Raw genomic sequence first — 15,367 nt, forward strand, 5'->3', positions numbered from 1 at the left:
AATACAAAATATTTTATGACATATATCTTGCACACTGTCCCATTTAATTTCTTGTACATTTATACAGAGCAATTATTATTATTTCCTATAGCTTATAAAGAAAATATATTTGAAACATCCAAAGAATATATAATATTTTATTAATAGTATAGGAAGTAATCGCTATGGAAATATTGTTACACTTTGAGTATTATTGGCACATTTAAAATATAGTTTATGTTTTTAAATATAAGAATTGTGAGGATATATATTCTAACTTAGCAGCTGGCTAACCTGATAAGTTAGACACTCATATCTACAGTGAGTGGGGGAGGATGCACCAACCATGTTATGGAAAATAGAATCCATGGACTTGCATTTGATGGTTACAGTAAACTATTTTCCAAAATATAAAAAATAAGAGGAAAGGAGGTTTCTTCTCTAAGGCTGATATACAGGGGATACTGGAAAGATATCCAATGTCACTAAAAACATACAAACTTTAGGTAAGTAGAAATTGGCTCTAATTTGACTTATAAGATGAACATATTTAAGGAAAGAATTAGTCATCCATTATATTAGTTGGCTTACTTAGAAAACAAAAAATAAAATTCACTGAGGTAAACATAGGCTGCATCCAACCAGGCACTATTTGGAAGAGAGAGCCTTGGTGCTGTGCTGTCCCCGGAAAAGGCGTATGCTGACTGCAGACATAACCTGTATTTGTTTTCTTAGCCTGAGACAGTATGCATCCAAATGAGAAAACCAACTCCAGAGTTTGTAAGTCCAAAATGAAAGGCAGCCTGCTGCTGTTTAATTCTCTTGTCGAATGCTTACAAGAATCTTGCCGAGCACTGTCCAATATGATAGTCACTAGACATAGTGTTGATATTAACCACTTGAAATGTTGCTAGTTCAAGTTGAGATGTGCAGTAGGTGTAAATGACCCGCTGTGTAGAACAGTGGTTCTCACCCTTGGCTGCACATTAGAATCACCTGGGAATCTTTTCCAAATCCTGATTTCTGGGCCTCATCCTCCGGAAATTCTGTTTCTTTGTTATGGGGTAGGGCCACAACATTAGTAATAAAGAAACAGAATTTCCGGAGGATGAGCCCCAGAAATCAGGATTTGAAAAAGATTCCCAGGTGATTCTAATGTGCAGCCAAGGTGGAGAACCACTGCTATAGTTGTAAGCTTGACTTTAAGGTCCGAACCTGTGGTCCCACGTGGCTGAGTGATATGGGCTGCGGAAGGTGCAGCAAGTAAACAAAGCTTCATCAGGTGCATGTAATTGAGTAGATTTGAAACCCGGGAGAACATTGTAAACATCTTGTCCACGCCCTTACTTTGCCTCGTGGAAACTGGCTATAAAATAAAGACTCGCCTTGCAGGCTGTGGCGCTGTAGCTAGCTCTCCAGCAGAGAGGACAGCATCCCACCCAAGACCCAGCTTTCTTCTTTTGTCTTTTCTCAATCCTTCGCCGCCCCCTCTCAGGCTCACAGAACCTGGCTGAACTGGCTCAGGACAACACTGAATTTCAAAGACCTGGTAAAATAAATCTACATAAGTATCTCAGTAATATTTTTGATGATTGCATGTTGACATTAAAATACTTGATACAACTTATTACTTATTGTTTTTACTTATGGGCCCATGACAATGCAGATAGCACTTTGTAAGCATTCCTTAGATGCTTAGTAACTTTACTGAAAGAAAGGTAGGAGAAAAGGAAGGGAACAAAGAAGGAAAGAGGTGAGGGGGAAAGGGAGAGAGGCAAGGAGGGAGGAAATATTGAAAGAACTAGATGATTGGATTACCGAACACTTTTGTTTATATTTAAAGTAATGAATGAGTATATAAAGTAAGAAAGCAGGCCGGCCTCAGCTTTTACAAGACACAACGATGTCCTTGCCAGGGCCTACTTTGATCACAAGGTCTTAAGAAAGTAAGAAATTATTTTCCTTTGCAAAGAATTTGAGCACAATATTAATAGGTAATCTTCTAGGCCTCACTACATCCTGGTTAGTGTTGGGACTGACTGCGGGCACAGGTGATTTGCATTGTATAAAAGGCTTGTAGAGAAACCTACCCTCTGCAGGCCTCTTTTTTTTTCTTTGGGGGATGGGAACAATGTCTTGATATAGCCATTGGCTTTATAGTGTTAGTATATAGAGAGTTTGCTATGAACAGGAATATTTGTTAAAGACAGACTGTGCTATCTGAGAGGGTGTTGAGAGGCGTCTTGGGAACTTTAACATGGGCGTTCATTTGGAACACTCTGGAGGAAACCTGCTTTCACAACTCAAATGAAGGGTATATTTTTATAAGCAAATTCCATGTTGAATTCCATGGATGAGTGGTCTTCCATTTTATTACATCAGAGAAAGGATATGTGCTAGGACAGTCATCTATACTCGTTTTCTTGTTTGTTGTCGCGTGGGGTCGTTTCAGATGAAGTACTAGTAGGTGGACATCTGTCAGTGTGAATGTTTTTGTTTTCCCCCTGCTTTGGGCTCCAATTCATTAAATTAATGCGGTGGATGTCTCAGGTGGGACAGCGTGTTGATAAATTTAAGGAATGTCATTGCCTAAATTAACTATTCTTGAGAGGCTCATGCTTGAATTCAATCATGGAGAGATGTCCTAGTACACTAAGAAGGGCATATAGTTCTTCCCTTTCCTTCTTCCTAGGGGCAGAACTCATAGCGAGTTCCTGGATGAGAATAGCGTTCTTATAATCTACTGATTTTGAAATGCTAGCTTCATGCACAATTCCAAAAGCCACTGAGCATATTTCTGAAGACAAATTAATAATTGAGAAGTTAGAATTGTTCTCTGTTCTGTTCCATTGGTCTGTTCCTGCGCCAGTAGAATTGTGTAAACAAGCCTTCTCTTGCCCAGACGATAGGTAAATAACCTGCCGAATTCAGTGGTTCTCAGTCCTTTTTCTCCTTCACGTCGCTGTCATTGTGAGGATGTTTGATCTGCTCTTATTTCCCTCCTAATTTCATGGAACATCTGCCTGTTTGCCATGATACTTCAGTATACTTATTCTCTTCTAGGTTTATGGGTAGCTCATTCTTTGATTCTTTTTCAGTTCTGTTTATTATGCTTAGTTCTTAAGTTTTAGAAAATGATAAGGATCTGTGTTTTTTTAAAGTAATTTTTCTTGTGAGAGGTAATGCACTGAAGTAAACTTAACTACTATAAATATGTATAATATATAAATATAGAACTAATATATATATATATATATATATATATATATATATATATATATCCCCAAAATAAAACTATGTTTTGACTTCTTTAAATCTTACTTTCTGGATATTAAATGCAAGCTCAACCTGTTCAAAAATACATTTAATCATCCTTTCCTTATCTTGCTAGTTCACCCATGCTCTAAACTGGACACACTTCAAAACAAGAAAAAAAAGAAAGAAAGAAAGAAAAAGATGGGGCAGGTGAACCAGCTTGGTATATATTTATATATATATTTCCCCAAAATGAAACTATATTTTGACTTCTTTAAATCTTACTTTCTGGATATAAATGCAAGCTCAACATGTTCAAAAATACATTTAATCATCCTTTCCTTATCTTGCTCGTTCACCCAGGCTCTAAACTGGACAGAAAAAAAAGAAAGAAAGAAAGAAAAAGATGGGGCAGGTGAACCAGCTTGGTTCTTGAGAACTGCTGCCAAAGTTTAGTTTTCTACTGTATTTACTGAGCTCAGGAATATACTTTCTGGTCTTGGAGAGTGGAGCCTATCTGGCCTATTTAGATATTTCTGCCACAGCTCTTCTCTTCCAAAGCAATTAGTGTAGCTGTATATGCTGAAATTAGTTTAGATTGTCTTGCTGAGTTTTATGTATCTCCTGACAGAGCAACAATAATGTCTTATGATCTACAATAGCAGAACCCTATGCCTGTTATTGGGGACCAGGTGTTAAACATCTCTCTGGATGGTTCTAACTACAATGGTTAAGTCTAATGTCAACGTGCCCCTACAGAATCACATTCTGAGACCGAGATAGGAATTTTCCTACCAAGGTGTGCCTGCTAGGATAAAATATGTACTCAAAGATTTCCACACAATTCTCACATAATTCCACTCTTCATCTTTTGTTTCAGGTACAGGTTTTCTCTAACGTCTTCATCAAAATGCCCCCCAAAGCATAGGAGGTTGAATGTGTGCCCCAAGGGAGTGTAAGGGCACTCCCTGCATCAGCACAACACACACAAGTGTCTTTGAGTCACACGTTGTCTGTTAAACCTTCCTGGGAAATTTGCATTCTGTTCTATAACATATCCCTGTTTTCTGAAAATGAATAGAATGTTTTAAATTATTCAGTATTGAGTGACATTGATAATATAGATGGATTTGTTGTAGTTGTGCTTTTAGAGGTCTAAACACACAACTGGAAAGCCCAGGTTGAAAACACTCCCTGGAGAAAGACAATATTAATAAAATCATTGCAAGGTTACTCAGAAAAAAAAATCTCCTAAATACTTCTGCATGAATTTTGTCAAGTAGAATTTAAAATTTGCTTACATTTTGTTGCTTTTTATGTAAAGTTTATATAAAATAAAATGCACAGATCTTAAGCATACATTCACTGAATTTTAAAAAATACATACATATACCTATGCAATCTGAGACCCATTGCCATCAAAACAACTATTGTTTTTATTTTGTCTGGAGGAGATTATTTTGCCTATTGCAGATTTTCTTAGAAGTAACTTATATTCTTAGGGTTACACTTGGTGTAACATGTTTGAGATTCACCCCTGATGCTATGTGCACAATGATTTGTTCCACTTCATTGCCAAGTGTTCTATTGTATTATTATATCCAGTATATTTATGAAATTCTTCTATGGATAGATATCTGGACTGTTTGCTATTTTGTATATTAAAATACAGGTGAAATGAACTTTCTTTTACAGTATCTTTAGGACACCTATTGTAATTTTCTTGGGTAAACACCCGGGTGTAGAATTTCTGAGTGAGATGATTAGTATATGTATATCTTCATATGAATTCCCAGAACATTTTGGAAAGTGTAGTATTATTTTTGTATTCCTATACAAAGTATAAGAGTAAGATATTTATTGTTCCAGATGCTCACCAACGTTTGGTGTTGTCAATCTTTTTTTTTAATATTTAGCCATTTTTTTTATTATGGAGATAATTATGGATTTAATTTGCATTTACCTGATATCTAATGAAGTTGAACACTTTTTCATGTGCTTGTTTATCATTTATACATCCTCTTAGGTGGAGTGATCAAATGTCTTGCCAATTTTAATTGAATTATTTGCCTTTTTAATATTGAACTGTAGGATTTCTTTATGGATCCTAGACAGTAGGTTTTTTTTATTATGGGTGGAAATGGAGTTCTTGAGGTACTGCAAGGAAAAGAATTTCCCGAGGCCCCTATGGGAGGATGGGCTTTGTAGAAAACTTTATTGGTGATGTAAAATTAAGAGAATTCCCCTCCCAAGTCCTATCTCTGTTCATTTTACCATGAAAAAAGCTCAATCTTGTCTTCAGCACGCCCAGAATTTCTGTTCCATATTAAAGTATAGTGCAGGCCAGCATCTGGCTTATCTTGTGTTCCCAGCTGCAGTCCGTTGCCTGTGGGGTCCGCACAGCTAAGGTCCCTGTGGTTGCTTAAGGCCACATGGCAGGAAGCACATAAGTGAGTGCGGGTCACAGAGCAAGAGAGAACAAGAGGGAACAAGCCAGAAAGAGAAAGGGAACTCTTTGGGGATTTTAACCAGGAGCTTAACCAATGAACTCTCCAAGTTTTCACAGGCTTCTGATGAGGTCCACCCTCTAGCCAACCCATTGTTCCCCAGGCCAGACTGACAGATAAGCACCTTCCATAAGTCACCCTGACTTCACTGAGCATGAACCCATCTTAGTTAGATTCCCCACCCCCCACCCACCTCCATCTGCAGGAAATGGACAGGTGGTTTCCTGGGGAGCTGGAAACTGTTTCTGACTTGAATGCCTTTTATTTATTTATCTTGCTCAATTACTCTGGCTATAGGACTTCCAGTACTGTGTTAAATAAGAGTGGTGAGAATGGGTATCCTTGTCTAGTTTCAGATCTTACAAGTAAAGCTTTTCATATTTCAGTGTTGAGTATGATTTTAGTTATTATTACCTGAGGACAAATTGTTGACTATTCAAAATTATCCAAAACTGTTTTTAAAGAATAAAGAGAATGAGTATTGACAAATTTAAAACGTTTGAACTAATGAGTACTTATAATATTTGTTGCATAGAATTCATAGTTCAGCAGTACCTTCAATTACCTCAAAATGCCTCCTCAAAATTTATTTGTACTATGCCTTCCAGGTTATCAAATATTTTTTCTTTTTTTTAATGTTAGAGGACATTTATTAAAGCTAAGAACAATGAAACAATACAGGGCTGGGGAAATGAGCCTAGGCTGGTCAGCTTTAGCTCACTAAGAAGTCAGAGAAGAGGGGCCCTTGATGACAGGCTCAGGGGGCTGCCTGGGATGAACTGCCACTGCCCATTGCTGCCCTGGTTGTACACCTTGTGGGGTCCCTTAGAGTTTAGGAGATGTATGCCTGCGTTTGTGGATTGGCAACTTCAATTCAAACAGAAGCTTTTGGCTCAGTGAATAGACCATCAACTGTGGACTGAAGGATCCCAGGTTTGATTCCAGTCAAGGGCACATGTCTAGGTTGTGGGCTGATCCCCAGTAGGGGGTGTGCAGAAGGCAGCGGTCAGTAATTGTCCCTCATCATTTATGTTTCTATCTCTCCCTCTCCTTTCCTCTCTGAAATCAATAATTTTTCTAAAAGAAAAGCTAGTAATTTTGTATAACAGAATAACATGGTCTTTGGAGTGAGAAAAAAGATGGAATTGAATGTGTAATTGCCACTTAAGAGTTGTGCAATCTTATGTTCAGTGGATAATTTGTCTGTGACTTGATTTCTTCGTATTCAAATGAGGATAACCATATTGTTGCATTGTTAGGATTAAATTAGGCCATATAAATGAAAGCACCTATTAGTACTTAGTCATTGTAATTTTATATCATGCTACAGCACATTTCACTTTTATTATTTAAACTAATGTCAAAATATTATTTTCTCTTGAGATTCTTTCTGAATTCAGTTCAAAGACTTTCATTATATATATAATCCATCTGAGAAAGAAAATAGATTTATAACTTACACTTGAGAGGAAAGAAACCCCAGTGACCTCTTTGACATACGATAGGCAAGAAATCATTTTAATTCCATTTAGAGTAATGAATTCAATTTGTTAAAATTGCTTATATTCTTTGAGAAAGTTAGATGCAAGTAAAACGAATCTAATAAGTCATTTGCTTCTGTCTGAGCAGAATATTTATTTACTCACCCAAATCACATATCATAAATATTATAAATCATTTGAACAAAGGGAGAAAGGGCAAATATTTTAAATTTTCTCTTCAAGTACTATTTGTATATGCAAATTATTTATTTCTAAAACTAATATTTTCATTTAATTCCCAAATTCTGTATTTATATTTGCCAGGATATATTCAGCATGTATAGATTCAATACCTTTGTATACAGAGTATATACACTTTAACAGCTGATAGTTCAATTTTAAAAATGAAATGTATTTTAATAAACATTGCCTTTATAATTATTCAAAAAGTGTATGTATACATTTTTGGGGCACCCTATATGTGTGTGCACACATATCTCAGTATGGAATTTCAAGTTAGAAGCCCTAGCTCTAGATAATGAGCCAGTCACTTAATGTTTGGAATCAGTTTTTCTTATGTGGTAAATAAGGATGATGATAATATCTAAATTGGAGAACTTCTATAGAAATTAAAAGATATAATACATGAGAAAATCAGTTTATAAATTGAAAGAATATTTATGTTTGAAGATGTTCGTTGTTATTACTAATTTTTACTCTGTTGCTGCCATAACATTTTTTATATATTTTTTTCTTTCTTTATTGATTAAGGTATTACATATGTGTCCTTATCCCCCCATTCCCCCTCTCCCACTCATGCCCTCACCCCCCTGTTGTCTGTGTCCATTGGTTAGGCTTATATGCATACATACAAGTCCTTTGGTTGATCTCTCCCCCTTACCTCCACCCTCCCCTACCTTCCCTCTAAGGTTTGAGCATCTGATCGATGCTTCTCTGTCTATGGATCTGTTTTTGTTCATCAGTTTATGTTGTTCATTATATTGCACAAATGAGTGAGATCATGTGATATTTATCTTTCTCTGACTGGCTTATTTCACTTAGCATAATGCTCTCCAGGTCCATTCATGCTGTTGCAAATGGTAAAAGCTCCTTCTGTTTTACCACAGCATAGTATTCCATTGTGTAGATGTACCACAGTTTCTTAATCCACTCATCTGCTGATGGGCACTTAGGCAGTTTCCAAATCTTAGCTATTGTAAATTGTGCTGCTATGAACATAGGGGTGCATATATAGTTTCTGATTGGTGTTTCTGGTTTCTTGAGATATATTCCTAGAAGTGGGATCACTGGATCAAATGGGAGTTCCATTTTTAGTTTTTTGAGGAAACTCCATACTGTTCTCCACAGTGGCTGCACCAGTCTGCATTCCCACCAGCAGTGCACGAGGGTTCCTTTTTCTCCACATCCTCGCCAGCACTTGTGCCATAACGTGTTTTTTTTTCAAGTGCTCAAGCTCATTTGCAACATTCGGTTTAGCAACCCATGCTTCTCTTACATGTGAATACTACCAACCTAATAAAGCCAATAGAAGTTTTCATTCTATTCATTCCCCTTCACCTAAAACCCTGAATTTCTTCCTCCTGTGTCCCTTTCTTAGTGAATGAGATCACAGGCCATGGCAGAGAGAGGATAAGCTGGCTATCCTGTGTCAGTAGAAGGAAAAAATTATCATGTGAGAAAGAGTGAATGGGTGCTGGAATATGCTCAAAGTGGACAGTGTCTATTAATCATTCCTCCTGCTCCTGCTTACCAATGCTCACACTCCCGGGAGCTGAATTTGCAAGAAACTGTGCTAAGCATTGTCCACTATTTAACGTGCATAAATCTTATAACAACGCTGTAAAAATCTTATTGTTTATTCTCTTCCTAAAGACAAGGAAAGTTAAGTTTACAAGTTTGCATACTCATAATTATAAGGATTAGATCTAGGGCTTAACTATAATTCTTCCATCCTTAACCACTATGCTAGTTAACATGAAAACAAAGTTTAAATGATGAAGTTGACACTTAGATGACAGGTTCCCACCGACCCAGATGCTGCCTGGTCTCACAGGGTTTCCTAGGGATCTGCACTGTATCTCAACCTCAGCAGTTCCCACAGTCCCATTGCCCTGATCTTGTAGATTGGGTTCCATGACTTATTATACTCTTTCCCCTAAATCACGGGGTTTTATTTTTATTTATAAAAATATTTTTTTAAAAATACATTATTTTTTAAAATATATTTTTATTGATTTCAGAGAGGAAGGGAGAAGGAGAGAGAGATAGAAACATCAATGATGAGAGAGAATCATTGATCAGCTGCCTCCTGCACGCCCAACACTGGGGGTCAAGCCCACAACCCTGACCTGGAATAGAACTGTGACCGCCTGGCTCATAGGTCTATGCTCAACCACTAAGCCATGCCAGCCGGGCACACAGGTTTTTAAATAAATGAAACAAATGAACATAGTATGTTTTACCCTATTTATTTAAAAAATTCGTTATCTCATTCTCTGAGACAAGCTTTTGTTATTTTCCAACAAAATATCAAGCGCAATGGGCACACTAGATATAATTCAATGAAACATTAATAAATGTTTTCAAAATCACTGGCAGCAATATGGCTAAAGAAAAGCAGTACATAATAAATAACTGATTATTTCATGTTGCTATAGCCTGCAAATGTTAGAGCAAAATCAGTTTAACTTGCTTTGAGTTTAGGGAATGCCTGGCTGCCTTTTGTACTGTAAAGAGTGCAAGGCATTTTCTTTAATGAAACTTAAAAATAACTGACAATCTTCTGAACTTCAGTTTCTGCAAGGGAGGAGGAAAACAATTCACTTTACAAAAATGGACTCTGTGTTAAAAACATACATTTGAGAGCATGTGTTAAAAGCAGCATCAATTACTCCCTCACTCTAAATGGTGCTGTTTGGTGAACTCTTAAAGAGCAATGCTGCTTGCCAAACAAGGCAATTATGTTTCTGGCAGTACAGCCAGTAGCTCTAGGTTAACTATTTTTTTCCAAGTAAAATTTAGTGTTGGGAGGCTTTTAAAATCAGGAAGCGGGATAGAGGTGAAAATATGAAAAGTTAAAATATTCCTTTTAATTAATTTTTCTTTTCCCTCTATGTTCTCTCATCTTACTCAGACAATAAATTAATGAATTAGAATTAGAGATGCCTAATTCTCATGAACACATATATGTTGTCTTGAAAGAGCATTGGCTAGTTTATGTTATGATATACTTAATTTTTTAAGTTATTCTAGGGATGAGATGCAGATGATGGGGTTCAGGACAAAGTGTCCCAAATTATGGCCCCTTGGCATATTAAACACTTTAAGTTAAAGACATTTGAGAAAACAGTAGAAGCAAGAAGGTCCCTCTGACCTTTTCCAAACCTTCTTCCCTGAAACAGGTTATTAAATCCTCATGTGAAAGATTTCCCCAATACCTGGAGGAGTCTCCTTACCCTCAAAGACGAAGAAGAATCCTAACAAACAGGTCTTGCTAAGTTTCCCCAACTCTACTACACTTCCCTCATACTCCTTAACTGTTCATATTCCTCTATGACTGTCCACGTCTTTAAACCTCGTTAAAAATACTTGGGTCTAGAAATAGTGCAGTGAAGGCAAGGGAGGCGGGGTGAAGGGGATCAACGAGGGAAGGAAAGTGGGACATCTGTAAAACTTTCAACAATAAAGATAAATTTTTTTAAAAATCAATGACTAAAAAAATAAATAAAATAAAATGAAGTGGGGGTTAAACTACAAAAAAAAAATACTTGAGTCTACCTTTTTCTTAGGTTCTTCCTTTACTATCAAGGCTCTCATGTTACATAAAACTTATACTAGATAAATTAATGTGTAATTTTCCCGTTAATCTGTCTGTTAGTTTAATTTTCAGACCCAGCCAGGAACCCTAAAAGGGTTTTTGAAAACATTTTTTCTTCCCTACCTAGGTCTGAGAAGAAAGAATATAAATGAGTATCTAATGGCATTTATACAGGCTTATCTCCACATGCTCTATGAGATGTTTAGCCTCTAACAAATTGGTCATTCTAAAACACTCCAAAGTCAATCACTTAACTATATGACATTCTCTTCTTATGCTCATTGTTTTTACTTTTCTTCATTTATGTTTGTGTAATGCTTCTGTTCCTGCCTAGACCAAAGCAATGAGGGCTATAGATTCTTACTTAGGATGTCCCATTCTTTTTTAAAAAAATATATTTTATTGTGTTTTATTTACAGAGAGGAAGGGAGAGGGATAGAGAGTTAGAAACATCGATGAGAGAGAAACATTGATCAGCTGCCTCCTGCACACCCCCTACTGGGGATGTGCCCGCAACCAAGGTACATGCCCTTGACCAGAATCGAACCTGAGACCCTTTAGTCCGAAGGCTGACGCTCTATCCACTGAGCCAAACTGGTCAGGGCAGGATGTCCCGTTCTTCCTGACAGCCTTGCCTTTTGTAAGGTTGGTGATGCTCAGTATTGAGAGGAGCCAACATTAGTTACTGTCCTGAAGACACTGATTTCCTTTCTATTCACTTCCTGCCAGCAGGGTTTCCAGATACTGTCCTCCCAAATCCAAGTGTTGGATACCTGAGGCCAAAGGAATGGCACTGTTCTAAAAGTAACATTTTCCCTGGCTACCTAAGATACCGAGGCCTGCGCTGCTGATCTTCTTGCACTTCTAATGGCCGGGAACTTCTTGTGGCCTCTTTCTTGACGATGGCTACTCTTTTGCTTTAAGCTTAAGACAGATGAGCCCAATACAAGCAATTCTGTAAAGCATCCCATTCCCAGTATTCATATGTCCATGGCAGCTTGTGTTTTTCAGCAGCTTTTTAACAGTTAGAGAATACACAGGATGAGTGTGAGACTTGCCATGAACTTTGGCATTTTAATAGGCTCTACTCCTGTCTTCAGGAGTGTCATTGTCTCTTGAACTCCCTCTGGAGCAGTGGTTCTCAACCTTCTGGCCCTTTAAATACAGTTCCTCATGTTGTGACCCAACCATAAAATTATTTTCGTTGCTACTTCATAACTGTAATGTTGCTACTGTTATGAATTGTAATGTAAATATCTGATATGCAGAGGCGGCCGCAAAGGTGGGTGTGGGCCAAGGCAGAGGTGGTTAGGGGTGATCAGGCAGGCAGGCGAGCAGTTAGGGGTTCTCAGGCAGGCAGGCAGAGTGGTTAGGGGAAGTCAGGCAGTTTGGGGCAATCAGGCAGGTGAGTGGTTAGGGGCAATCAGGCAGGCAGGTGAGCAGTTAGGAGCCAGCAGTCCTGGATTGCAAGAGGGATGTCCAACTGCTGGTTGGACATCCACTGAAGGGTCCCGGATTGCGAGAGGGTGCAGGCCGGGCTGAGGGGACCTCCCCCCCCTTGCACGAATTTTGTGCATCGCACATCTAGTAGGTTATAAGGGAGGGACAAAATAAAAATAAGATGTGTTGGGTGCCTTGTGTTTCTTAAGCACTGTAATAAATGCTAACATAAATTACCTCATTCAATCACTGCAATCTACCTAAGATACAGGCACCTAAGTCTGAGGCTCAAACTTTTTTTTGTTTTAATCCTCACCAGAGGATATTTTACCATTGACTTTTTAGAGAGAGTGGAAGAGAAAAGCAGAGAAAAATATCAATGTGGGAGAAACACAACAATTGGTTGCCTCCCTCATGCACCCCAACCAGGTGAGGAGCCTGCAATACAGGTATATGCCCTTGAGTGCCTTTGACCAGAATAGAACCTGGGATCCTTGGGTCCAAAGGACAATGCTCTATCCACTGAGCCAAACCCACTAGGGTGAGGCTCAAAATTTTTAAGAAACTTGTCCAAGGTCAAATAGCTAGGTGGTGGTAAAGCTTTGAACTTGTGTATAACTTGTCTAAGAATTTTCTCTCGCCCTAACCGGTTTTGCTCAGTGAATAGAGCATCGGCCTGTGGACTGAAGGGTCCCAGGTTCGATTCTGGTCAAGGGCATGTACCTTGGTTACAGGCACATCCCCAGTGGGGAGTGTGCAGGAGGCAGCTGATCAATGTTTCTCTCTCATTGATGTTTCTAACTCTATCCCTCTCCCTTCCTCTCTGAAAAAATCAATAAAATATATTTTTTTTAAAAAGAATTTTCTCTCTCTGGAAAAGCCGTATAATTCTTAGCTATCATTTAGAAGAACATCATTTCTGTTTAATGCCATATTATCCAAAACAATAAAAATAGTTACTTTTAATTGAGTGTGTCCTATATGTCAGGTATCAAATATGATTTTGATAACTAGCTATATTAAGAATATCATGATAATTATTTCACCAAAAGAAGAGAAAAGAAAGTGATACTATTCAGATGACTGAACACATTTGTATTTAGAATGTATTTTGGTGAAAAAAGCAATTAGCTATCATTGTGTACTCATAACCAGTTGCCCCTTTTTTTGCTTGTTTTTATTAATATGTAAAGTCTGCTTTAAAGGAAAGGTAAAGCTGTGGGACACATAATAAATAATACCTCACAAAATTTTCTTAACAGTAGATAAGCTTATTATTGATAAATCTATACTTTATTTGCAGAAAGCTTATGCAAGGTGGACTAGAGATTCATGGACTCCATTTCTGATGACAGAAGTAGGAAGCTGAGACTTGGAAAGAATGAGAGCCGCTTACAGGTAAGAGCTCTAGCACTTGGTATCAACATCCTTTTCTCAGATGATCTTGGAGACGGAAACATTCTTCAGCTTTCTTTGGGAAAAGAACCTGGGCATTTCTAGAAGGCGCTGCACAATGAAGGTAGGAGGACCTTATGCATTGCATATCATATATGAAATTATGAGAACATTTTATCTTGAGGTCAAGAGTTATGAAAAATAGGAGGAATGTTGTCCTTCTTGATTTCCATTATTCTCTCCCACTCTTTAATGAGTAGCTACTCAATATCATGGTGTTACAAGAATATACTTTGTTCTATTTGCCTTACAGATGTAGTATGAGAAAGAGAAATAAACTATTTTTAACTGCTGAAGTGGGCCATCCTATTAGGAGAGCATCTTAAGGTGTAGCAGTGGATCTTAGAGGGCTGAATGAAAAGTACTTTTATACAATAGCAGACATTCAGGGACTCTGTTCTCAGCTGAACTGCCCCAACTTTTGCACTTTGAGTTCTTTGAGATGGTATCCTTTTCTCTCTTGCCTTTAGTAAACGTAAGACTTCAAGGAAAGGTGTTTTAACTTGTTTTCTTTCTGATAATATTTATAAAGTTTCTCAGAAATATATATTATTAACCTTACTTTAGAGATGAAGAAAATAAGACTAAGAATTTGAGTAACATCTAAATTCTCACAATAAAGAATGTTAGATGTGGAATTCAATCACAGGTCTGATCCTAAAGCCTGCAATCTTAAAGACTACAGTATGTTATATAGCAAGAAGTCTAAGAAGCTATTTACAGGTCTTTTCCGCAATAGGTTTTCCTTTCTCTAGTCATATAATGATGGTAAGTCTCATAGTTACCTTGCTCAAGAATTCTGAACAGGAAGAATAGCACAAATTAACCCAAGCCAAAATTTACATTCAATCAAAAACCATTTATTGATTTTTCTACTATGGAAGAGTTATTGTGCTAAGCACCATATGAATCAGCATGGGCTTGATATTTAAAATAATGCAAAAAAGAAATATTGCAGACTGGCTTCTGGGCTAACTTTATGAACAGACAGCCAATTTCAATTTTTCGTGGACCACCTGAAAGTTTCAACTAAAGTACTTGTAATCACCAGGCAACTAATTAGAAAAGGGGGGGAGGCCTCTATATTCGATGCAGGGGAAGAAATGAAAAATATTTTAAAAGAATAGGTGGTAATGACTAACCTCCCCTTTGCTTCATTGCTCGTTCCTCATCCTGAGGTAGAAGGTTATCACACTGAGAACACTGAGCTATCGCTTGTAGTAATTAGATTTTATTCTTATATATTAGACCAGAAATTTGCTGATCTGGCCTGTTTCAGTTATTTGGCTTTTTCCCGTCAGCAGTAACTGAATTGTGCATCAGAACTTTTCCTGATAAAGCAAAGCTCCTCCAGCCAGTGTGGCTCAGTGGTTGAGCATCGACCCATACACCAGGAGGTCGAAGGTTTGATT

Source organism: Myotis lucifugus, unplaced genomic scaffold (genome assembly GCF_000147115.1).
Source record: "Myotis lucifugus unplaced genomic scaffold, Myoluc2.0 scaffold_6, whole genome shotgun sequence".
NCBI classification, from domain to species: domain Eukaryota; kingdom Metazoa; phylum Chordata; class Mammalia; order Chiroptera; family Vespertilionidae; genus Myotis; species Myotis lucifugus.